Genomic DNA, 26,645 nt, shown 5'->3' on the forward strand with positions numbered 1-26,645 from the left:
TATAACAATACATTTTTAAATAAAAAGCTTGTGCTATTGTTAAAAACTGAGGGTTTTTCTAAGCTTTGGAAGTGATCAGAAAGTGATGGGTAAAGAGTGAGGCACCCTTCACACAACTCTGTGAGCGCAGAACTAGTCATTTACTACACACAACACTTAGCCACTTCCACAACTCACTCTGACAAATCTTACCACAAAACCACATGCTCTTCCAATTGCTCGACAGAAGTTCAACTTGAAACGGTTTCCTTCAGTGTAGATTTTCTGTATGTTTCCAGTTAGTGATAGAAGTGAATCAGCCTGTCACAGCTTGTGTGGGCTTGGCACTCTTGAGGTACGTGGGGATCCAAATAAGGAACCAGGGGAGGTATGAAAGATGAGAATAAAAGAGAAACAATCGGAAACCAGAAAATAAGACAACCCACATGGCTGTTTCTTGTGATGCAGGTTAGCTCTCCTTTGAGAACCTGGATAACATTTTATGTGGTCTCTTTTCCAAGGAGAATGATCTGGTAAGTGAGAAAAGACAGTATTTGCCAAGCAGTAGAAATGCTCAAAACTTAGGCATGAAGTGAACTACATTTTGAGGTGGTTAGTTTGGAGGACGATTGGATTCCTGGTAGTTGCTAAACTATGGGAAGAGGTGAGATGGCAGAAAGAGGCTGTGTGACTCTTTGAAAGACTTCTGGATCCGTTAAGTGATGAAGTGTTCAAAGCAATGCTTCATTTCCCCATGGATACATTGACTGCAATAAAGTTGGAAATCAGGCAAACACAATCAGAAAGAATGTACAATCCTAGTGGGGGGAGAGTGGCATTAGGTAAAGATCCAGTTCCACTGGCTGACAGGTTCCCTGGGTTCCCCACAGATACAGCTAATATTCTAAGGGCTGAAAACTCAATTGTACCCCAGTTGGCAATAGAGACTGAAGCTGCAGCTGACTGCCATGCTAGCTGAGGATTGTGGCACAAGACTTGAGAGAGCCAAAGCTTGTTGCCTGAAAGGATTTCAATAGCTGTTAAGCCCAATCATGGAAGTAATTACGTGATAGGGAAAATTGCCTTTATCAGTTCTTCTCATTTGATTTTGCTGCCTTGATGCGTCATTCTGGCATCCCAAGCTGGCTTTTCCCAAGTTACTTCTCTGCTATAACATTGCATACTTCTCAGACATCCTTCTCTCTCTTTATTTTTTTAAAGATTATTTATTTGAGAGAGAGCACACAAGCAGGGGGAGTGGCAGGCAGAGGGAGAGGGAGAAGCAGGCTCTCCATTGAACAGAGCCGGATGTGGGGCTTGATCCCAGGACCCTGGGATCGTGACCTGAGCCAAAGGCAGACACTTAACCAACTGAGCCACCCCAGAGCCACCCAGGCGCCCCTCAGGCATCCTTCTCTTTAGTGAAATATTAGTATTCACAGATATCTCTTTGCCATGTTTTTAAAGTGCTGACACTGAAAAATGCAGTCCCTCAGGCAAGGGACAGAGAAGGAAAAGCTTGGGAAAAGAGATAGCATGAAGTTACAATCACAACTTCTGGAGCAAAATTGCCTTGGTTGTGCATATTAACTGTAGGATCACATTAACCTGCATGTGGCCTCAACTTCCTTACCTGTAAAATAAGAACTATAACAGCAGTTACCTGGTTGGGTTGTTGTAAAGATTGAATGAGAGAATATAAGCAATGTGCTTAGAATAGTATTCAGTACAAACTAGTTTTCAAGAAATCTTAATGATTATTGTTTTTTGGAATTACTCAAATCATAGCATTACAGTAGCTTTCTACCCACCCAGTGTGGAATGAGAAGTCAGACCTAAAAGATGTAAACATTTCTGAACCACCCAAACCCATGTAACATTACCCTTAAAATTTCTTTTAATGGAAATGTAGTTGACACACAAGGTTAACATTACTTTCAGGTTTATAACATAGTAATTTGACAAGTCTATACCTAACCCTATCCTTATCATAAGTATAGCTACCATCTGTCACCGTGCAACACTGTTTAAATATCATTGTCTATGTTCCCTATGCTGTACTTTTTATTTTTGGTGACTTATTTATTTCATAACCGGAAGCCTGTATCTCTTGCTCCCCTTCCCCATTTTGCCCACCCACCCTCTGGCAACCGTCAGTTGCTTCTCTATACTTACAAGTCTGATTATATTCTACTCACTGGGTTGGGTTTTTTTTTGCAGTTTCCTTTTTTTTAGATGTAAGTGAAATCATATGGTATTTGGCTTTCTCTGTCTGACTTATTTCACTTAGCATTAATATCATCTAGGTCCATCCATGTTGTTGCAAATGGAAAAATTTCATTCTTTATGGTTGAGTAATATTCCTGTGTGTGTGTGTGTGTGTGCGCGCGCGAATGCACACACACACACATGCACACTATCTCCTTTATCCATTCATTTATAGATGGACACTTGGCTGCTTCCCTATCTGGGCTATTGTAAATAGTGCTGCAATAAATAGGAGTACATGTATCTTTTTAAAGTAATGTTTTTGTTTTCTTTGGGTAAATACCCAGTAGTGGGATTACTGTATCATGCGGTATTTCTATTTTTAATTATTTGAGAAAACTATACTGTTTTCCACAGTGGCTTCACCAACATTACATTCCCACCAACAGTGCACAAAGGTTCATTTTTCCCCCCATATAACTTACCAATATTTTTATTCCATGTCTTTTTAATTCTAGAGATTCTAAAAGGTGAAAAGTGAAATCTCATTGTGGTTTTGATTTGTATTTCCCTTATGACTGGTGATGGTGGGCATCTTCTCTTGTGTCTGTTGGCTACCTGTCTGTCTTCTTTGGAAATACGTCTGTTTCAGTCCTCTGTCCATTTTTAAAAACATCTTTTATTTATTTGTCAGAGATAGAGTGAGACAGAGCACAAGCAGGGGGAGCAGCAGGCAGAGGGAGAAGCAGGCTCCCCACTGAGCAAGGAGCCTGATGTGGGACTTGATCCCTGGACCCTGGGATCATGATCTGAGTTGAAGGCAGATGCTTAACTGACTGGGCCACCCAGACGTTCCCCTCTGTCCATTTTTTAATGAGATTATTTGGTTCTTGGTATTGGGTTGTAAAGGGTTTTTGTTTGTTTGTTTGGGGTTTTTTTTTAGTTGTATAAGTTTTTCATATATTTTTATATTAACCCCTTAATGGATACATGATTTGCAAATATCTTCTCCTATTGGTAGGTTGCCTTTTTGCTTTGTTGATGGTTTTTTTCACTGTGCAAACACTTTTTATTTTTATATGGCCCCAATAGCATATTTTTGCTTCTGTTTCCTTTGTCCTAGGAGATACATCTATAAAAATATTGCCATGGCCAGTGTTAATGAAATTGGTCTATATTCTTTTCCAGGAATTTTATGGTTCCAGGTCTCACATTTAGATATGTAATCCATTTTGAGTCTGTTTTTATGTACGGTATAAGGAAGTGATTCAATTTCATTCTTTTGCATGTAGCTGTCCAATTTTCCCAGGACCATTCATTGAAGGAGTGTCATTTCCCCATGGTATATCCTCGCCTCCTTTGTCATGGATCAATTAACCATGTGCGTGGGTTTGTTTCTGCCCTCTCTATTCTGTTCCATTGGTCTAGGGTTTTATTTTTGTGCTACTATCATATGGTTTTAATTATTACATCTTTGTAGTGTATCTTGAAATTTGGGATTGTGATACCTCCAGCTTTGTTTTTGTTTCTCGGGATTCGTTTGGCTATCTGGAGTCTTTCATAGTTCCATACAACTTTTAGTAATTTTGTTGTAGTCCTGTGAAAAATGCTATTGGTGTTTTGATAATTTGCATGGAGTCTGTAGATTACTTTGGGTACTATGGGTATTTTAACAATATTAATTTTTCTAGTCTGTGAGTGTGGGATGCCTTTCCATTTGTGTGCACTTCAATTTCTTTCATCAGTGTTTTATGAGTTTTTAGATATTTTGCCTCCTTTATTTTATTCCTAGGTATTTTATTTTTGGTACACTTGTAAATGGAATCATTTCCTTTATTTTGCTTTCTGCTACTTCTTTTTTAGTGTATTGACCTCAAGTGGTTTTTCTCTAATAATTTTGTATCCCGCTACATACCTAATTAATTTATTACTTCAAATGGTTTTTTGGTGGAACCTTTAGAGTTTTCTACCTATAGCATCATGCTATCTGCAAATGTTTAACATCTATAGCTTAACTTCTTCCATTCTAATTTGGATGCTTTCATTTCTTGTCTAATTGCTGTGGCTAGGACTTCCAGGACTATGATAAGTAAAAGTGGTGAGAGTGGACATCATTTTCTTCTTCCTGATCTTAGAGGAAAAGCTGTCTGTTTTTCACCATTAAGTATTGTGTTTGCTATGGATTTCTCATATTTGCGGAGGGGTTTTATCATGAATGGGTGTTGAACCTTGTCAAATGCTTTCTCTGCATTTATTGAGATGACCATATAATTAGTATCCTTTGTTTTCTGAATGTGGTGTATCATGTTGGTTGATTCGTGAATATTGAACCATCCTTCCATCCCCAGAATAAATATCATTTGATTGTGGTGACTGATTCCTTTAATGTATTGTTGAATGTCATTTGTCTATATTTTGCTGATGATTTTTGCATTAATTTTCATCAGGAATATTATAGGAGTTATCCTTTTTTTGTAGTGTTTTTGTCTGGTTTTGGCATCAGGATAATGTTGGCCTGTGAAATGTATTTGGAAGTTTTCCTTTCCCTTCTATTTTTTTAAAGGTAGTTTGGGGAGAATAGGTATTAACTCTTCTTTAAATGGTAGAATTCACATGGGAATTTATCTGGTCCTGGACATTTATTGGAGTTTTTATTACCAATTCAAGTTTATTTCTAGTAATAGTTTCTTTAGATTTTCTATATCTTCCTGATTCAGTTCTAGAAAATTGAATGTTTTAGGAATTTATCCATTTCTTCTAAGTTGTCCAGTTTTAACATAAAATTTTTGTAGTATTCTCCTATAATCCACTGTATTTCTGTACTGTAAGTTGTTACTTCTCTTTCATTTCTGAATTTTTTTTGGAGTCCTCTCTCTTTTTTGATGTGTCTGGCTAGAAGTTTATAAATTTTATCTTCTCAAAGAACCAGCTTTTGGTTTTATTGATCTTTTCTAATTTTTTAAAGTCTCTTCCATTTATTTCTACTCTGATCTTTATTGTTTCCTTACTTCTACTAACTTTGAGATTTGTTTTTCTTTTTATAGTTTCTTGAGGTATATGGTTAGATTGTTTGATAGTTTTTCTTATTTCTTGAGTTATATCTATATTGCTATAAATTTCCCTTTAAAACTGCATTAGCTGCATCCCACAGATTTTGGTTAGTTGTGTTTTCATTTTCATTTGTCTCCATGTATTTTCTGATTTCCTCTGATTTTCATTGACCCTTTAGCCATTTAGCACCAGGTTGTTTAACCTGCATGTGTTTATTTTTTTCCGTTATTTTTTCTTGTGATCGATTTCTAGTTTCATATAGTTGTGGTCAGAAAAGAAGCATGATATATTTGCAGTCTTCTTAAATTTATGGAGACTTATTTTGTGGCCTAATGTGATCTCTCCTGGAAAGTATTTCATATGGTCTTGAAAATAATGTGTATGGTCTTGAAAATAATGTGTTGTTTTTTGGATGGAATGTTTTCTGTATATCTGTTAAATTCATCTGGTCTAATGGGTCATTCAAAGACACTGTTTCCTTGTTGATATTCTGCCTAGATGATCTAGCCATTGATGTAAGTGGGGTGTTAATCTCCCCTACTATTATTGTATTATTGTCAATCTCTCCCTTTATGTCTGCTATTACTTTATGTATTTAAGTGTATAGATGTATAGGTATTTGCATTTCTTATATCATCTTGTTGGATTGACCTTTTTATCATTATGTAATGTGCTTCTTTGTTTCTTGTTTCACCCTGTCTTAAAGTCTATTTTGTGCAACCTAAGTATTGCTACTTGTTTTGGTTTTGTTTTTGCTTCTATTTGCATGGTGTATGTTTTTGCATCCTTTCCCTTTCACTCTATATGTGTCTTTAGGTCTGAAATGAGTCTCTTGTAGCAGCATATAGATAAGTTTTGTTTTTTATCTATTCTGCCATTTTGTGTCTTTTGATTGGTGATTTAGACCACTTACATTTAAAGTAACTATTGATAGGTATACATGTATTGCCATATTGTTTTCTGATTATTTTTGTTGTTATTCTGTTTTTTCTTTTGCTCTCTTGTGGTTTGATGGCTTTCTTTATTGTTTTGCCTGAATTTCTATTTATTGTTTGTGTATCTGTTATAGATTTTGGTTTTATGATTACCATAAGGTGCATATATAGAATCCTAAGTATATAGCAGTCTGTTTTAAGTTGGTGGTCATTTAAGTTTGAGCACATTCTAAAAGAATTTTTTACGACTTCCTTCAAGCTTTATGCATTTCTCATATTTTATATTTTTCCAGTCATATTTTTTTTTCTAATTATGGCCTTTTCTTTTCCCCTTAAAGTCCCTTTAACATTTCTTATAAGTCTGGCTTTTTGGTGATAAATTCTTTAATTTTTGTTGGGAAATCAGTTTATCTCTTCTCAATTCTGTATGATAATCATCCTGAACAGAGCATTTTGTTTTTGTTGTTGTTGTTCTTTTTTTAAGATTTTTTTTTCCTTTCCAGTCTTAGAATATAGCATACCATTCTCTTCTGGCCTCCAAAGTTTCTGCTGAAAAATTAGCTGATAGTCTTATGGGATTTCCCTTATATTTAACTTTTGCTTCTATCTTGCTGATTTTTTTTTAATTCTCTTTAACTTTAAACTTTGACATTTTAATATTTATGTGTCTAGATGTGGACTTCCTCCGGTTCATCTTTTTTGGAAGTCTCTTAGCTTCTTGGACCTAGAGATCTTTTTCCTTTCCCAGTTAGGGAATTTTTCAGCTATTATTTCTTCATATAAGTGTTCTGCCCCTTTGTCTCCTTCTGGGACCCCTAAAATGTGAATGTTTCTTTATTTGATGTTGTTCAAGAAATCCCTTACCCTATCTTCATTTAAAAAAATTTTTTTTTCATTCTTAGTGTTCAGTTTGGGTGCTTTCCATTACCCTGTCTTCCAGATTACTGATCTATTCTTCTGTATCTACTAATCTATTGTTTATTCCTTCTAGTGTATTTTTTAAAATTTTAGTTATGGTATTCTTCTTCAACTCTGATTGGTTCTTTTTTATATTTGCAATCCCACTGTTGAATTTCTGAGGTCCTCCACTCCTCTCCCCAGTCTGGTGAGCATCTTCATGATCATTACTTGAAACACTTTATCAAACGTAATGCTTATCTTCGTTTTATTTATTTTTCTGGGATTTTGTGTTGTTCTTTTGTTTGGAGCATATTCATATGTCTTCCCATTTTGCTTGACTTCCTGTAATTGTGAATTAGAATAAATACTTTTCCTAAACGTGAAAGAATGGTCTCATGTATGGTCAACCCCTGTATAGAGTGTGCATGCCAGGTGAATTTGGCTGGCTGGCTGGAGCTGTGGCTGGGGTGGGTTGGGAGTCCTGGGTCACTCTGTATTGGGGCTTCTTTGATGGACTGGCCAGAGCTGAAGTGGGCATGGGGTTGGGCAATCAGAGGTCTCTGCACAGAGGGTTCCCTGGCAGGACAGGTGAAATTGAATTGGATATAAGCCTGGGAGTTGGGACTCTGGGTAGCTCAGTCAGTTAAGTGTCTGCCTTTGGCTCAGTTCATGATCTCAGGGTCATGGGATCAAGTCCCACATTGGGGTCCCTGCTCAGCAGGGATCCTGCTTCTCCCTCTGCCTGCTGCTCCCTCTGCTTATGCTCTTTCTCTCTCTCTCTCTCTCTCTCTCTCTGACAAGAAAGAAAGAGAGAAAGAGAGAAAGAAAAGCCCAGGGGCCCAGGGCTCTCAGCACAGAGTGTGCCCTGGCAGGATAAGTGAAGCTAAAGTGGGAAGGGCCAAGAAAGTCCCTGGTTTCTCCACACAGAGGGCATCCTAATAGTATAGCTGAAGCTGAAATGGATGCAACCCAGGATATTCCATGGCTCTCCGTACAAAGGGCACACTGGTAGAGTAGCTGGAGCTGAGGCCATATGCTCTGCATAGGAGGTACCATAGTAGGGCGGGTGGAGCCAAGGCAGGGTACTCCATGCAGGTGGCACCCTGGCAGGCCAGCTGTAGTTGAAATGGGCACTGTCTATGGCAGTGCCAATGCTCTCCACACAGAGGGCACCCTGGGAGGACAGCTAAAGCTGAAGTGGGTGCAAGCCAGGGTACCCTGGGTTCCTTATTGCAGGGGGTGTCCTGGCAGTATGAGTGGAGCCAAGGGCAGTATGGGCTGGGGTATCCTACCTTGGTGGATTAGCTGGGGCCAAACTGTGCTACAGGATGGGGGTCCTGGGGTGCTCCACAGAAGAGGCACATTGGCCGGGTAGCTGGAGCCAAAGCAGTCATGGGTCAGGAGGTCCCAGAATGCTGTGTTTCAGGGGTGCCCTCGCAAGCTGTCTGGAGCCAAAGTGGTATGGGCCTGGAGTGTTCTGGGGTGCTTTGTGTCTTTCAACTTGGCACAATGACTGGAGCTGTAATGTGTAATGAGCACTGACAAGGGGTGTCCACGCTGTAGCTGCCTTTGTGCTATGGCTGGGGCTGGTGTGGGCTTAGAGGTCTGGTGCTTGTGAGGTGGCAGGCCAGCTGTGGCACCTGGAACACTGCTCTCCTCTGCGCTTGTAAGATGGGGGGCAAACATAAACTGTGGTGCTTGCCAGCGCCTCTGACCCAGATAGATTTCCAGAAGCTCCCCCACTATTTGGTGGAGTTCTAAGGCTGGATCTTTTATATACAGATTACTATTTGAAACAGCAGCTTTTTTTTCTGTGCCCCAGGGTGGACGCATCTTCTCATGGTCCCTCAGCACTATCCTTCCCCACAGTAGTTGGCAGCTTCAAGACTGAGGATTTCCCTTCATTGCCGTACCTCTGTCTCTTTTGCTGTTCTCTGTGTGGTCTGTCTTTGGCTGGGCAGAAACTGTTCAGTCAGCCTTCAGTTTTTCTTTAGGAGGAATTGGTCTGTAAGTCAGTGTTGGTTTGGTATGTCCACGGAGAAAGTGAGTAAGGGTCTTCCTGCATTGCGATCGTGGACCAGAACTCTTAGTCCCTGTGGCTTTATCTTTGATAAAGTACTTAACATATCTGAAATACATCATATGTAAAGTACTTAACATATCTGAAATACTGAATGTTCGACTGCCTATAAATAAGTTTCTTACATATGCACTTGCACTCTTTAGCTAGAGCTAAGTCTCCGATAATGACCTAAAGTTAATAGTGGTTATTGCTAAAGCCTGGCTGAATTTATCTTGCTGTCTTTTCTTTCCTTTGACTTTATAGTACTTGAAAAAATTGATCTGTTTTACAAATAACTATTGTGTAATTTGTCTTTCTTAATTTGGGCAGCACTTTCTTTTTCTCTTTTCCTCCCCACTCTTGATACCTCAAGTGAGACTTTCTCTATGTGTGTGATGAAATCTTATTACAGTTAGTTAAATAAGATGTGTACAGAAAAAGGTAAATGGTTTTCATAATTAGACTTAAATAAGACAGAGTAATCAATGAGTAGATGGATAAAAGAATCCTAGCCTTTGAATTGTTTTGTTTTTGCTAAGTTGTATAGACAGTGAGATCTGAAATCATCATTCTTAAATAAGTCACATTTTAAAAACTGCAGCCTGTCTGATTTTTGCATAGATTTAATAAACACAAACCTTTCAGTTTTTCGAACGTGGATTCTGGAAACAAATTTATCATTTACTGTGTGATGTTGGGAAAATCACTTAAGTTCTCTGTGCTGTATTTACACCATGAGCTGTACGAGGATAATAAAATTACTTCCCTAATAGAGTTATGTTGAAAATAGTGTGAATTAATAATAAGATGTTTAGAACAATGGCTCACGTATAGCAAGAGCTATATAAATGTTTGCTACTTTAAAATACAAGAATCACATAGCAAGAGTAAATTCTAATAAGGTATTCTTCATACAGGTTAAAAAGACAAAGTGATAGAATTGTGAATTTGTCTTTCAAATTTTCATAGAATCAAAAGAGAGAGCCAGAAGATTGTGTGTGTGTGTGTGTGTGTGTGCGCGTGCGCGCACATGCGTGGATGCATGCGTGTGTATGTTTGTCTATTTTGGCTCCTTCTTTAATATAACAACTCTAGTTCACACTCCATTTAGCTAAATGAAAGATGTTTACGTTTCCTTTAAGGCTGTTGCTCTTCCAGTCCCTCTGGCAGCAGATATAAGAGAATAACATCCTGCTTTGCGTAGCTAAAGGTACCTCGGCTGCAAGAACGTTGTATTGAACATGTTTGAGGAAATAAATGATAAGCTGTTCTCACAAAGACTGTATCATGTTTAAGAGAAGTTTAGTCTTTACCTTTCAATTTTCCATGCAGTTAGCTATTATCCTAAACATTCCTGGACTCCCAGAGTGCAATCAGCAGCTTCCGGAACCGACAACATTTATAAGCTCCAACTGAGTGGTTTCACTCTGTTGATCCCCAGTTCCAAAGGATACGTGTGGGTTTTGGTCACAAGTGGAAAAAAATTGAATTTGTGTTTCAAGTGGAAACCTCTTTAGCCATTTTAATGTATATGTTGATTGGAACAATTTCACAGAAGGGGTGTGTAAGAGGGTTTTATACAAATTAAAGAATCCATAGGTGACTTATCCTAACTTTTTCCCATTCCTTCGTGATTTAGCTTAAAACAGTAAAATTTGTGGTAATTTTTTATTAAACCATGGTTGATATATAACTTTGTATTTAGTATCAGCTGTACACCATAGTGATTTGACAATTCTGTACATTACTCCATGCTTACTGCAATAAGTATAGTCACCATACATTATTATAATATTATGGATTTATTGCATATGTTGTACCTTTCATCTCTAAGACTTATTGATTTTATAACTGGAAGTTTGTACTTCTTAATCTCCTTCACCTATTCTGCTCATCCCCCACTCCCCTCTCCTCTGGCAAAGACCAGTTTGTTCTCCACATTTATGAATTTGTTTTGTTTTTTAGATTCCACATGTAAGTAAAGTCATATGGTATTTGTTTTTCTCTGAATTACTTCACTTAGCATAATACCCTGTACTCCCATCCATGTTGTGGCAAATGGCAAGATCTCATTCTTTTTTTATGGCTAATATTCCATTATATATGTGTGTGTGTGTGTGTGTGTGTGTGTGTGTGTGTGTGTGTATAATATCCCAGTAGTGTGAATGTGTGTGTATAATCATATTTTCTATATCCATCTGTGGATGGACGCTTGGGTTGCTTACAGATCTTGGCAATTGTACATACTGCTACAATGAACGGAGGGATGCATCTCTTTTCAAATTACAGGTTTTGTTTTGAGTCAAAAAACCAATAATGGAATTACTGGATCATATGACATTTCTACCTTAATATTTTTAACATTTATTTAACATTTTTAACATTTATTATATCTATCTATATCTATATATACTTTAACATTTTTTAACATTTATTATACATATATATATCTTTATTCAATTATAGTTGACAATTTATATAAGTTTCAGGTGTACAACATAGTGATTCAATAACTATGCATTATGCTCTGCTCACAAATGTAGCTACCCTCTGTCACCATACAATGCTTTTAAAATATCATGGTCTATGTTCCCTATGCTGTACCTTTTATTCCTGTGACTTAGTCATTCCATAACCGAAAGCATGTATCTCTTCCTCCTCTTTCCCCCCTACCTCTGGCAACCATCAGTTTGTTCTCTATGGGTCTGATGTTGCTTTTTGATTATTTTTGTTTTTTAGATTTCACATATGAATGAAATCATATGGTATTTGTCTTTCCTTGTCTTATTTCACTTAGCATTATACCATCTGGGTCCATCACTGTTGTCACAAATGGCAAGATTTCATTCTTTTTTTATAGCTGAGTAATATTCCAGTGTGTGCATATGTGTGTGCACGTGTGTGTCTGTGCATGTGTATAAATATATTCATTCACCCATCAGTGGACACTTGGGTGGCTTTCATATCTTGGCTATTGTAAATAATGATGCAATAAGCAGAGGGGCGGATATATCTTTTTGAATTAGTATTTTCATCTTTTGGAAGTAAATTCCAAGTAGTGGAATTACTGGATCGTATGGTAATTCTATTTCTAATTTTTGGATGAATACCCATACTGTTTTCTACAGTGGCTTCACCAATTTACATTCCCACCAACAGTGCACAAAGGTTCCCTTTTGCTCCACATTCTTGCTAACACTTGTTTGTTGTTGTTTTGTTTTTTTTTGTTTTTGTCTTTTTTTATTATAGCCATTGTGAAAGGTGTAGGGTGATAGCTCATTGTGGTTTTTATTTGCATTTTCCTGATGATTAGTGGTGTTGAGCATCTTTTCATATCTGTTGGTCACTTGTATGTCTTCTTCGGAAACCTGTCTATTCAGGTTTTCTGCCCATTTTTAACCAGATCATTTTTTTTTGTTACTGATTTGTATGAGTTGTTACATATTTTGAATATTAAACCCTTACCAGATATATTATTTGCAAATATCTTCTCCCATTCAGTAGGTTGCCTTTTTTTTGTTGTTGATGGTTTCCTTCACTATGCAGAAACTTTTGATACAGTCCCAGTTTTTGCTTTTCTTTCTCTTACCTGAGGAGATCTATCTGTTGAAACATTACATTAGCCATTGTCAGTGAAATTACTGCCTGTGTTCTCTTCTAGGAGTTTTATGGTTTCAGGTCTCACATTTAGGTCTTCAATCCACTTCGAGTTTATTTTGTGTATAGTGTAAGAAAGTGGTCTAGTATCATGCTTTTGCATGTAGTTGTACTGTTTTCCCAGCACCTTTTATTGGAGGGACTATCTTTTCCCCATTGTATATTATTTCCTTCTTTACATTGATTAATTGAACATATAAATGTGGGTTTGTTTCTGACCTCTCCATTCTGTTCCATTGGTCATGTGTTACTTTTGTGCTGGTACCATAGTGTATTGATTACTGCATCTTTGTTGTGTATCTTGTAATCTGGGATTGTGATAGCTCCAGCTTTATTCTTTATTCTCAAAATTGTTTTTGACTATTCAGGGCCTTTTATGATTTCATACAAATGTTAGGATTGTTTGTTTTAGTTCAGTGAAAAATGCTGTTGGTATTTTGATAGGAATTGCATTTGTATCTGTAGATTGTTTTCGGTAGTATGGACACTTTAACCTGTCCTGATCATGAGATATTTTTTTCCATTTGTTTGTGTTATCTTCAATTTTTTTCATCAATGTTTTATAGTTTTCAGAGTACAGGTCTTTCACTTTCTTAGTTACATTTATTCCTAGAAATTTTATTCTTTTTAGTATGATAGTAAATGGAATTGTTTTCTTAATTTCCTTTCTTGCTATTTTGTTATTAGTGTATAGAAATACAACCAGTTTTTCTGTATTTTGTATCCTGCAGATTTACTGAATTCACTTATTACTTCTAATAGTTTTTTGATAAAGTCTTCAGGGTTTTCTATGTATTGTATTGTGTTATCTGAAAATATTAACAATTTAAATTTTTACTTTCCAATTTGGAAGGCATGTGTGTATGTGTATGTATACGTGTGTGTGTGTGTGTGTGTGTGTGTGTATTGCTGGATTGATTTGCCTAGGATTTTCAGTACTATGTTGATAAAAGTGATGAGAGTGGCCATCCCTGTCTTGTTCCTGATCTTAGAGGAAAAACTGTCAGTTTTTCACAATTGAGTATGATGTTAGCTGTAGGTTTCTCATATTTGTGGAGGGTTTATATCATGAATGGATGTTGAATTTCATCAAAAGCTTTTTTGCATCTATTGAGATGATCATATGGTTTTTATTATTCCTCTTGTTAATGTGATGTTTCCTATTGATTGGTTTTTGAGTATTGAACCATCCTTGCATTCTTAGAATAAATCCCACTTGATCATGGTGAATGATCCTTTTAGTGTATTGATAAATGCAGTTTGCTCATATTTTGTTGAGGTTTTTTGCATCTATTTTCATTAGGGATATTTACCTGTAGTTTTATTATTTTGTAGTTTCTTTGTCTCATTTTAGTATCAGGCCTTGTAGAATGTATTTGGAAGCTTTCCTTCATCTTTTATTTTTTTGAATAGTTTGAGAAGAATGGGTATTAATTTTTCTTTAAATATTTGGTTGAATTCACCTGTGAAGCTGTCTGGGTCTGGAATTTTCCTTGTTGGATGTGTTGTTTTTTGTTTTGTTTTTTGGATTTTAATTTAATTTTACCACTAGTAATGGTCTTTTCAGATTGTCTATGTGTGTTTCTATTTTTTTCTAAGTTGTCCAGTTGTTTGGAATGTAATTGTTAACAGTGGTTTCTTATAATCCTCTGTTTTTCTGTAGTATTGGATATTACATTTCTTTTATTTCTGATTTTTTATATGGGTCCTCTCTTTTTCTTGATGAGTCTGACTGAAGGTTTATATATTTTGTTTATCTTTTCAAAGAACCATCTCTTGGTTTCATTGATCTTTCTTTTCTATCGTGTTTTAGCTGAGATTTCATTTTTTCTGCTCTGACATTTATTATTTTCTTCCTTCTACTGACTTTGGGCTTTATTCTTCTTTTTGTATTTCCTTTAGGTGTAAAGTTAGATTGTTTGAGATTTTATTTCTTGAATTAGGCCTGTATAGCTCTAAATTTCCCTCTTATAACTGCTTTAGCTGTATATCAAAGATTTCAGATTCTTGCCTTTTTCATTTGTCTCCCTGTATATTTTTGATTTCCTGCTTGATTTCTTTATTGACCCATTGGCTATTTAACAGTATGTTGCTTAGCTTGCGCGTGTTTGTGGGTGTTTTGTTTTTGTTTGTTTTTTCTTGTCATTGACTTCTAGTTTTCCACTGTCGTCACAAAAGATACATGATATATTTCAATCGTCTTAAATGTATTGACTTGTTTATGGACTAACATGAAATCTATCCTATAAAATGTTCCATGTGTACTTGAATATAATCCGTATTCTGTTGTTTTTGGATGGAATTTCAGTGTGTATCTGTTAAGTTCATTTGGTCTAATGTGTTGTTCAAAGACATTATTTCTTTATTGATTTTTCTGTCTGGATTATCCACTGCTGTAAGTAGGGTGTTTAAGTCCCCTACTATTATTGTAATTCTACTGTCAATTTCTCCCTTTGTGTCCATTAATATTTGCTTTATGTATTTAGGTGCCCTCATATTGGGTGCATAGATATATATGATTGTTGTATCCTCTTATTTGATTGACACCTTTATCATTTTGTAACACCCTTCTTTGTCTCTTGTTAAAGTGTTTTAAAGTCTATTTTGTCTTTTCTTTTTCTGCCATTTTCATGGAATATGCTTCATCCCTTCTCTTGTAAACAGAATATAGGTTGGTCCTTTTTTTTTTTTTTTCCCTTTTTTAATCTATTCTACCATTGCATGTGTTTTGATTGGAGCATTTAGACTAGTTATGTTTAAAGTAATTTTTGATAGGTATGCAATTACTGCCATTTTGTGAATTGTTATCTGGTTGTTTTTATAGTTTTTTTCCTTCTCTCTTTATGGCTTGATAGCTTTCTTTATTATGCTTGGATTCCTTTCTCTTTACCATTTTGTTTGTGTATGTGTGTGTGTGTGTGTGTGTGTATCACAGTTTCTTGATGTGTGATTATGATGAAGTTCATATATAACATCCTCTGGGTATAGCAGTCTATGTTAAGTTGATGGTCTAAGGTTGAACACATTATAAAGCACTAAATTTTTATTCTCCCCTCCATGTTTTATGTACATGATATCATACTTTGCATCTTTTTACTTTGTGTATCCCTTGAATAACTTTTGTAGATATGCTTAATTTTACCACTTTTGTTTTTTAACCTCCATACTGGCTTTAGAAGTACTTATTCTATGTTCGCTTTGATGTGTGAATTTTTTCCTTTTATAATTTTCTTACAGCTATGGTCTTTTCTTTGTACTTAAAGGATTATCTTTTTTTTCAGATTTTATTTATTTGATACACAGAGAGCGAGCGAGTGAGAGATAGAGATAGTGAGATAGCACATGCAGGGGGAGCTGCCGGCAGAGGGAGAGGGAGAAACAGGCTCTCTGCTGAGCAAGGAGCCTGATGTGGGGCTCAATCCCAGGACCCTGGGATCATGACTTGAGCTAAAGATGCTTAACTGACTGAGCCACCCAGGTGCCCCTTAAATAATTATTTTTAGCATTTTTTAAGGCTGCTTTAGTTGTGATGGATTCCTTTAACTTTTGTTTATCTGGAAAACTCTTTATCTCTCCTTCAATTCTGAATGATAACCTTGCCAGGTATAGTATCCTTGGTTGCAGGTTTTTGTTTTTGTTTTCATTTTCTTTCCTTTCAGTACTTTGAATATTTCATGCCATTCACTTCTGGGCTGCATTTTCTTCTCAAAATTAAGTGATACCTTATGGGGTTTCTCTTGTACATGACTTATTGCTTCTTTTTGGTGCTTTTAAGATTCTCTATGATTACATTCTGACATTTTAATTATGTGTTTTAGTGCCAACCTTCTTGGTTTCAACTTTTTAGGGACTTTCTGTGATTCCTAGACCTAGATGTCTGTTTCTTTGCCCTGATAAGGGAATTTTCCAGCTATTATTTCTTCAAATAAATTTTTGCCCTCTTCTCTCTCTTCTCCTTCTGGCATTCCTATAAAAATAAAGTTCATTATGCTTGATGATATCTCTGAGTTCCTTTAACTTATTTTCATTTGTTATTATATTTGCTGTCCAGCTTGGTTGCTTTCTATTACCTTCTTCCACATCACTGATCTGTTCTGCACCCTCTAATCTGCTTTTGGTTCTCTCTAGCATATTTTCCATTTGTTATTGAAATCTTCAGCTCTTAGTTTTTATATTTTTTAAATACTTTTATTGAAATTCTGAGTTCATCCACTCTTTTCTCGAATTCAGTGAGCATCAATAATGACCATTGTTTAGAACTCTTTCAGTCTTATTGCTTATCTTCATGTTCTTTAGTTTTTTTCTGTGATTTTTTTCTTGTTTTTCTTTTGGTACCTATTCCTCTGACTCCTCATTTTGTCTAAGTCTCTGTATTTTTTCTATGTATTAGGTCAGCTTTGTCCTCCTGGTCTTGAGAGTAGTGGCTTTGTGTAGTAGAGTTTCTATGATGTATTTTATGTAACTCAATTCCCCAGTCTCTAGAATTAGGAGCTCCAGGGATGTCCCTTTTGTGGGCTGCATATAACCCCCTGTTGTTGCTAAGCTGTGATTGCTGTGGGCGTGTTGGTGGTTGGAGCTGGGACTTTGGCCAAGCTGCTGCTGTGACCTGCTTTGCCAGCTGTGGGCACACTGGTCAGAGTTTGCTCCTTGCATTGTCAAGGCCCAGATACAGGTACCATGAGCTTGCTAGTGTGCCAGCCTGACTCACATCCTGGCTATTTGTATTCAACAGCTCTGACAGCTATAGGTACACTGAAGGGTAGGGCTTGCTCCCTGTTCAGCCAGCTAAGAGGCCTGGCTCTAGGAAATGTGTGCATGCTGGCATATTGGGTTATCTTCCAACCCCAGGGCAGGAATCATTTGGGAGGGGCACCAGTACCAGCTGGGGCTGCCTGCTGCCATGGTGAGGCAGGAGCCACTTTGTAGGGTGACCTGCCAAGGCAGTCAGGTTGGGTAGGACAGATCTGGAGGGTAACATCAGGACAGCTCACATAATGCCATCATGTAAATGGAGAGTGTTAGAACTGGCTCCCGCAAGCATCCAGCTATCTAAGCTGGAGGAAAGCAAGAAAATGGTATACCGACATTGTTTTTCCTAGGGAAATGTGCAGACCCCTGCGCCTTTGGCACATGTCCTAAAATTAGTCAGTAAATCTTCACATATACTCCAGGTGCTTTCCAAGCTGTTGTTTCATGGCTGTATCTCCAGCATAGTTATTTAACATACGGGGGAGTCAATTTCTTATTGCTGCCTGGGTCTTCTGAAGTTAAATCCTGCTGATTTTCAAGGCCAGATGTTATGGGGACTCATCTTTTCAGTGTGTGTCCCAGGGCCAGGGATACCTAGTATGGGGTCTGATCCTCTCAGTTCTTGGTGCTTGTCATGTCCCTCCCATTTTTCGTCAGTCGTGCCAGGGGTTTGGTTCCTGACCACATCTCTGCTCCCTTTATCCTTTTTGATGTGGCCTCCCTCTATGACTAGTTGTAGAGGCTCTGTTCTGCCAGCATTTGGATCATTTTCCGAGGTAGTTGTAACATAGTAGTTGTTGTCTTTGTGTGTCCATAGGATAAGGTAAGCTCAGGATCCTCCTAACGCCATCTTCCCAGCCCTCTTCTAAAATTGCAAGTATTTTCATTGGGATATAGAAGTAAAACTTCTTCCCTGGCTTGAAAATAAAATATTTTCAAAAATTTTTGGAAAGGGAGGAAAAAAAGGATAGTTCTCTATCAGTTCTTTTCACAATAATTACACATAAAAACCATCTCCAAATTCAATGACTTATTTCTCAGTCACAATCTGCAGGTCTCCAAAGTTAGGCTAATCTAGGCAAGGCTGAACTGGACTTTGCTTCAGTATGTGGGCTGGATTCAAATATGTTCCACATATCTCTCTTCTTTGGACCAACAATAATATATATTTAAGGCATCTTCTGTTCATACTGAAATACAGGAGTGTAAGAACACAAGTCAGACAATATAAGCATCTTCCAAATATCATACCATGTCTGTCATAATCTAATAGCCAAGTTGTCAAAATAAGTGAAGGAGTAGGAAAGTGCATTCTGTCCACCCTGAGACCATAGAACTAAGTTTGGGATAAGGAGGGAGTAAATACATGCTGAAAAATAATTTAAATGACTACATGAACAAACCTGTGGATAACCAACCCCGTTTTCAAAGAAAGAAGTACCAGGGTGATTGCTTCTAGGGATTTGATATTGGTTAAGCTTATATTTAAGAGGTTTAGACATACATACTTAAGGTCCTTTTGTGTTTTCAGACAGAAGATGAGACTATCCTCTCCTTTCAAGGCCCTTGGCCCACACCCTCTTTGCTTCACTATACATACTTAGTGACATAAAATCATCCTTGATTCAAGGCCATATAAGCTTGAAGAGAACAGCTTCTATTCTTCTGTAAAATTTACTCTTGAATATTCTGGCTTCTTCCTATCACTCCTCGTACCATGAAACTAAACCATATAATTACCAGAAATCTCTAAATTGCCAAATTCAAAACAGTTGTGTTGCTTTCAATCTGTGAACTCAGAATTTAATGAATTATTACTTTATGTACCACAAACTGTGACAAATGGTAGAGATACAAGATTGAACAACACTCATGATTCCTGCTCTTATGGAAAGTAAATATAATTGGGAATAGATACAGAATATTATATAAAAATTTGTGTGATGGCATGAGCAGAGCATGCTAGATAAATGGAAGAAAGGCATCAAAAAAAGAGAATTGAGCTTCTGGCTTCAGGAAGTGATATTAAATTGATACTCAAAAAGTTAGAGACAAAAGATGGGGTGTGCAGGTATATGTGGGGTAGGGTTCTCTGAGACAGAGAACCTCGTATGTACTGAACTCAGTGAACATTGAATATTTGAGTAAATTAAAACTAAAGAATTTGTTGAATCAATTCATTCTTCCATTTAAATATTTACTGATTTCCTACAATGTTCTAGGTATATTTCTAGGTGTGGGAATTCAAACAGACAAAACAGATAAAATATTGTGTGAGATAGTGGTAAGGCCACTGGAGAGAATTCAAACAAAAAGAATGTATGATGTCAGCAAGAGGCAGTTTTCATTTTAATTAACTAGGGCAAGGAAAGCCTAAGAGAGTGACAAAATAGATGAGGAAGCAGGCATACAAAGAATTAGTGTCAGAGCACTCTAGGCATAGAAAAGAAGGAGTAAAATGCCTTGAAGTGGAAGAGTAGTTGGTGCATTCCAGGAATAGCTAGGAGGCCTGTGTGACTATAGTAAAGTATGTGAACAGAAGAGTGAGGTACTTTGAGCTATGTTTTAACAAGATCACTCAGACAGTTTGGTGGAGAATAGGCTGTAAGGAAACGCATCAGTTAGATAGCATCTATGTTGTAACAATCTGAAAATATCAGACGCTTATTAAAATTATGTGTTTATTGTTCACACAAAACCCAATGTAGAAGTTCCTGGATGGGTAACTCTCTCTGATCACTCTCTTCTAATTAGTGACATATGGATCCATATTCCTCCCGTATTGTGATACAGTGGTCTTCCACAACCGATCTCCATGGTTTCTGGGGAGGGGGAAGGGAACATGAGAAATGAGTAATGCATGATCAACAGCCTCAGCTCAAAAATATGACCCAATTCGTTGCCTTCTATTGACTAGAATTATTCATGTGGTTCTGCCTATGACCTAGAAGGCTGGGAATTTTAGTCCTTGGTCAGGCATCTACCTTCAGTAAAATATAAGTCTAGCAATTTCTGCCATAGGAAACAAGAACAAAGGCAGGAAAACCAGTTTTGAAGCTATTATAATAATATATGTAATAATAGATAGAGATTAGACTAGAAGCCTAAGAATGGAAGCAACTGTAATCTGGGCATATTTTAAATATAGCACTGATAGAATATGCTAATTGATTAGATGTGGAGTAAAAAATAATTTTTAAAAAGGGGGTTAGGGTGGGGAAGAATAAATAGTAACCAAATATCCTTAAGAGAAATGAGGAAAGTATAGCAATAACTGGGAGATGATAAGGAATTCCAATTTGGCATGTTAAATCTGATTTTCCTAGAAGATATTTAAGGACAGATAAACACCATGCAGTTGGCCTTGAGTTTGCAGTACATGGGACAAGTCTTGGATGGATATAAACATTTAGCCGTGTTTATTCGTAGTATTAGGAGCCATAAATCTTGAGAAAGTCACTGGAAAAAGTATAGTGGAAGACAAATGGGTGTTCAAAAGGATCTGGGAAAAGATGAATCAACATAGTAAACAGAAGAAAACTATTGAAGTGAGAAAAAATAGGAGATGTTATGCTCTGGAAGTCAAATGAAATTATTCCAAAGAAAACAGAAAAATCATGTTTTTTGCCACTGATAGGCTCAGTAAAAGGAGGTCTAGGAATTAGCTGTCAGATTTAGCTAGGTGAAGGTCATTGATATTTCATTTTGGCAGAATGGTGGGTATAACATCCTGATTAGAGGAAGTTTAAAAGAGGAGAAGCATTGGAGATGTGAATATACACATCTCTTTTGATGAGTTTTGCTATGAAGAGAAAATAGAGAAAGGGCCAAGTAGTTTGAAGGCAAAGTAAAAAGAAGTTTTTGCTTGTTTTTAGGTAAAGTATGGGGCAAATAAGCCCATGTTTGTATGTTGCTAGAAATTGTCCAGAATGAAGAGAAAAAGTTCATAACTGAAGAGTGAGGAGAGCATGCTGGAGACCCTTCATTACACCAGAGGGTATGAGATCTAATGCACAAGCAAAGGGTTTGGCCTTAGCTAAAGCACCAAAAATTCATTCACAGAAACAAAATGAAAGGTGGTGGGTAGGTAAATAAATATGGCAGTGGGAGTCTCTGGAAGTTCTCTCTTCTGGTTGCTTCAGTTTTAGTGAAATAGAAAGCAAGGCTGTTCTATGTGAGCATGAGTTGTTGGAAGTTGAGCAAACAGGAGTAGGTCATAAAGTCATTTAGGAATATGAGAGACTAAAAGCACTAGGAGAAAGTGGTATGACTGCCTGACAACATTGAGGGCCTACTAGATTTTACTAAGGTTGTGGCTTTGCCAATTAAGTGCCATGAGGAAAGAAAATTGCAAGAGAAATGAAGGTATTTGTAAGTGAGTGCTTTTAATAATGGGCCATGGAATTAAGCTGGATAAGATAATAAATTAAAATTGAGGGGTGTGAAGAAAAGGAAAATATGATGGGATGTTTGAACATGTCTGAAGAGCTACTAGACTTGTGAAACTAGCTGTAAAGGTGGGCCCTGGAGATGCAAGAGTGAAAGGCTTTAAATTGATATTATGGAAAGAGTTGGGTTATTTTTTGTTTAAGATTTTATTTATTTATTTGACAGAGAGAGACAGCTAGTGAGAGAGGGAACACAAGCAGGGGGAGTGGGAGAGGAAGAAGCAGGCTCCCAGCGGAGGAGCCTGATGTGGGGCTCGAGCCCATAACGCCGGGATCAAGCCCTGAGCCAAAGGTGGATGCTTAACGACTGCGCCACCCAGGCACCCCAAGAGTTGGGTTATTGGTAATGACAAGATCTAACATATGGCCTTAAGAGTGGGTGACTGAGGAAAGACAGACACCAAAATCACTGGAAGGGAGGAGGCCTAGGAATGGAGAGTTCAGGGTATTGGAAGAATCCTCTAGGACTATGTGGACATTGAAATCCTCAGGAATTATGTTGGAAGAGTTGAAGAAAGTGAGAGCAAGCTTACAAATTAAACCTTTAATCACTGAGGGAGAGAGATCCACAACATCTACAAAGAACTGCAACCTGAGGGGTCCTGAGTGAGACAGTCAGATGATCAGAGACTCAAAGCTGGGTGTTTTCTGGGAAGTGGGAGGGAAAAGAGTTTAGTAGCAGAGCAAGGAAAAGATGTACCACAGCTTCATGCCCAATGATAAAATGAGTATGGGAGAGAAATGAGGTATCACTCAAAAAGGCTGAAGAGGAAAAGGACTCTCAGAAGAGAGTTGGAGTTCCTCAATAACAAGAAGAAAAAAGGAACATTCAGAGAAGAGGATGAGGATAGATCAAGAGGAAGCGTCTGGAAGACTGGCTGTGAGTCAAAGAGGAACCAGGGGACGGATTTCAGAAATCAGGAAGGATAGAAATGGGGGCAAGATATGCACATGGGTGTGGAATGGAGGGTAGGGAATTAGAACCTGTGCTCATTAAAGTAACTGACACAGACGTGAATAAAGACCACAGAAGAGTAGGCCTCGAGACCATCAGGACCAAAGTATTAATGAGCCTATTACCAAGGGTCATAGGTCTTTCTAGAACACTCAGTGTTCTGGGGTTCTTTGTTGACTCCTATCAGTGGCTGCGAAAAGAGAGGGAGGCTGGACCTAATTAATGAAAATGAAGAGGAAAGTAGAACCCACCACATTCTACAAGGGAATTGATTCATTCTCATTTTCATTTAAGGAAAACTGAAGGTTCTTCCTGATGGATTCAGGAGCCACAGAGCCTGTCAATCGCTCTGGCCTCTGATTTTTAATATTTTCAAAATTATGTAGTATGTTGTGTTCTATATGCCTAGAGAGAGTCAAACATCCTGAGCTTAAAGTCTAGCCCTATTAGTGATATGCAGCTTACCTTCTCTTACTCAGTCCCACTTTCAAGTAAAACTGAGGTAATAGTGGAGAGTTCAGGGGTCGTTGGAGGATTTAGTTAGCATTTGTTTCAATGGCTTCAAATAATTAAGATGAAGTTCTCAGACACTTTAATAATTTAACGTAGATTGTGGTGTTCTATCTGAAAAAGAAAATAAATTTAAATCCTACCTGAGCTTCTTCCCAGTTATGCAATATTAGGCAAGTTATTCAATCTTTTAAAAATAGATGCATATCTATTTTACAGAGTTGATAAGAGGTCCTAGTTTTTGTTTCATATGTGATTTGGATTATTAGCAAATTTGTCACTTGATGTATATAACAAATAAAGCATGTGTTTTAATTAGATACCATATACAATTTATTAATAAAATCTAGCAGCTTACATGGAACCCTCAGTGGGGAGCATACATGGCAATGTGGGGTATAAAAATAGTGTATAAACATTACTATTTTGAATATTATCACAAAAGCATTTCTGGTTACAATCATACTTGTCTAAATTGGATGAGCTATAAGTCAAATCATTTTTACTTGGGGTTCTACTTCAGTACTGTGAAACTTTTTTTTTTTTTTTTTTTGGTACTCCCTAACCCATGTAGTTAAACAGTATATGATACGATAACATTTTAGTGGATGTAAGTTTATTTTTCATCTGGATTAAATCCTTGTGAGGCCAGGGGTAAGCAACTGCTTTCTTCTAACAAGAAATTATACCTTAAAAATATCCCTCAGTCTGTTTGCCTCAGAGCCAGTTCTCCATGTCCTCTAGCTGTCCTTTTGCTCTGAGCAGTGGTTCTTCTCTATACTGCTTAAATGCTTATGATTCTAACACTATGGAGACACTTTCTTATTCAGGAATCAAGTTTTAAGGCTTTGAAGGCTCTAGAATTCAGGGGGAGGTTTTTGAGGAGATATTTGACAGGACATCAGCATTGGCCCCCAGTGCAACAGAGCTATATAGAGTCTGTCCTTGTTTATGGACTGAACCTTCAACATTGTTCATTTGAGGAAGACTTAGACCTCTGAGTTTTGTTCTATGAAGTAACAAGAGTAACTGTCATGACAAAAATATAATGCCTAAAAAGAAAAAAAAAACTATACTGAAGAAATAGTTTATCTCTTAAAGTAATCCTGTGAAAATTAGAGGTAAATTCTTTAAGACCGCAGATATCTCTCATTATTGCTTTGTAATTCAGCTATCCTGCTTGGAATTTGTACACAGATGTGAGATTAAAAAAAAACGTGAGATATGGATAATGTTGATCTTTAGCATTCAATAATCACATTTATTATCAGATAATGTTATTTGTGCCTTATATTTTAAAGTGGCACAGCAAGTACTGAGTAAAAGAATTCATCAGAAGTGTTGACAAGATTTTTAATTCCTTCTGTTTCCTTTGATATTTTTCTTAAATAGAATATGTAAGCAATGCAACCCATACGTAAAACACATCTCAGTTTGTTTATTCTGCTTTTTATTGCACATTTGAAAATTAATAATTCAATGTTCTAATATTAGCTGTCATCTTAGCTGTGATAAAATTAATAATTCATCAAAATATCAAACAAATGGTGCCTTTTTTGTTCTAGATGAGAAATAGTTCTTTTAGCTTTGAGAAACCATGTTTGATTTTTTTTGGGGGGTCATATAATACTTAAGCATTTAAGTTATAATTGTAATGTGTTCATCTTAAATATAGAAATCTGCATATATCACAATCAATGATTAAAAAAAAACCTTCTTATACTTGGTTATTCCAACCCTAGTTTATTTCTTAGCAGATGAGCATTCCAATAACTCCAATACAGAATTCATACTGTAAAATAAGGACCCCAAGTAATAATTCCAAAACAAGTCATGCTTCAGAGTAATGATCTATCCTGGCTGAGCAGATAGTCCCACCATTACTCCTTAATGATGTTTACTACTAGTATTAGGAATACCCCCTTTAACTATTGTTAAGTATTTAGGTTTCAATTACAGTGTGGTCACCCTACCCATAGACCACACTTTGAGAAATGCATAATCTTTGCCTCTTGGTGAAGGATAACTCCCAAGTTTGAAAGAAGCACTTGGATATTATAGACTAGAAATGGTTGTCAGATTAGCAATAAACTTCTACACCTTGAAATGGTTGTCTTCTTCCAGGGGTCTTCCCTTCTTTCTGGTGACTCTTACCACCATCCAGGTTGCTGTGTTCCTTCTCTTTAAAAGTGCATTCGAACCTCGTGAGTTTGTGTTTGGATTATTCAAATAAGTAAGCACTGTAAAGTTACTAGCATCCAGACTAAAACGGGAATTTTTGAGCCTGTAAACCTAGAAGAATTTTTCATACTTTTAATTTATATGCAAAAGACCCTGATAAATCTGTCAATAGAAACAAAATAAGATGACATGTTAAAAAGCCTATCTTTTCCTCCTACTTTTCACAAAGTAAATGGGTATCTTTACAGCAAAGAGAAACAGTGCTAAAAGTTTTCCCTCATTTGATAAAATTACAAGAATTCATTTATCACAAGTTTCTATATAAGGATTCTGTTTCAAAAAAGACCAAGTCCCCACTTTATAGAAGGTAATGTGTTTGGCCCTATAGGTGCCAAAAAAGGAAAATGTAGTCTGTTCTCTTAACATAATGTAGTATAGCAAGTAGACAAATATTTGTTTAAATTGTGATACACTATGGAGTCATGTGGAAAATGCTATGGGAACACATAAGATGGTTAACTTATTTTTATTCCAAGAAATGCAGCACTATCTTTTCTCAGACATTTAGGTAATGAAAAATTTTGTCAGAGAATCCATTAACAACCAATTCCAGGTGAGGACAGTAGTGATATATTACAATAAAATTTTCCATGAAGTCTTATTCAACCCACATTTGTTGAATAAGGACCTACTATGTGCAAACTACTTGGCCCTGAATGTGATAGTATGGTATCCTATCCTCTGCCCATAAAAAAGCTTAGAAGTGGCATATAATATACAAAATAGAAGGTGGTTTGTGTAAAAAGAGCTTTTTAACATGATGTAAGATTTGAGACAAAAATTTCCTGTGAGCTAGGGAAAAACATGACCTTCTAGAATATTGAAGGTTATACTCCAGCTTAAACTTTTAATAAGATGTTATCACATAAAAATATGCTCAGACAAATCTGTAAGTATCTATTCAAAATATTTCATAAGCATTCTGACAAAGATAATATGATTTGCTCATT

This window comes from Ursus maritimus, unplaced genomic scaffold (genome assembly GCF_017311325.1).
Source record: "Ursus maritimus isolate PB19 unplaced genomic scaffold, ASM1731132v1 scaffold_1, whole genome shotgun sequence".
Lineage (NCBI taxonomy): Eukaryota > Metazoa > Chordata > Mammalia > Carnivora > Ursidae > Ursus > Ursus maritimus.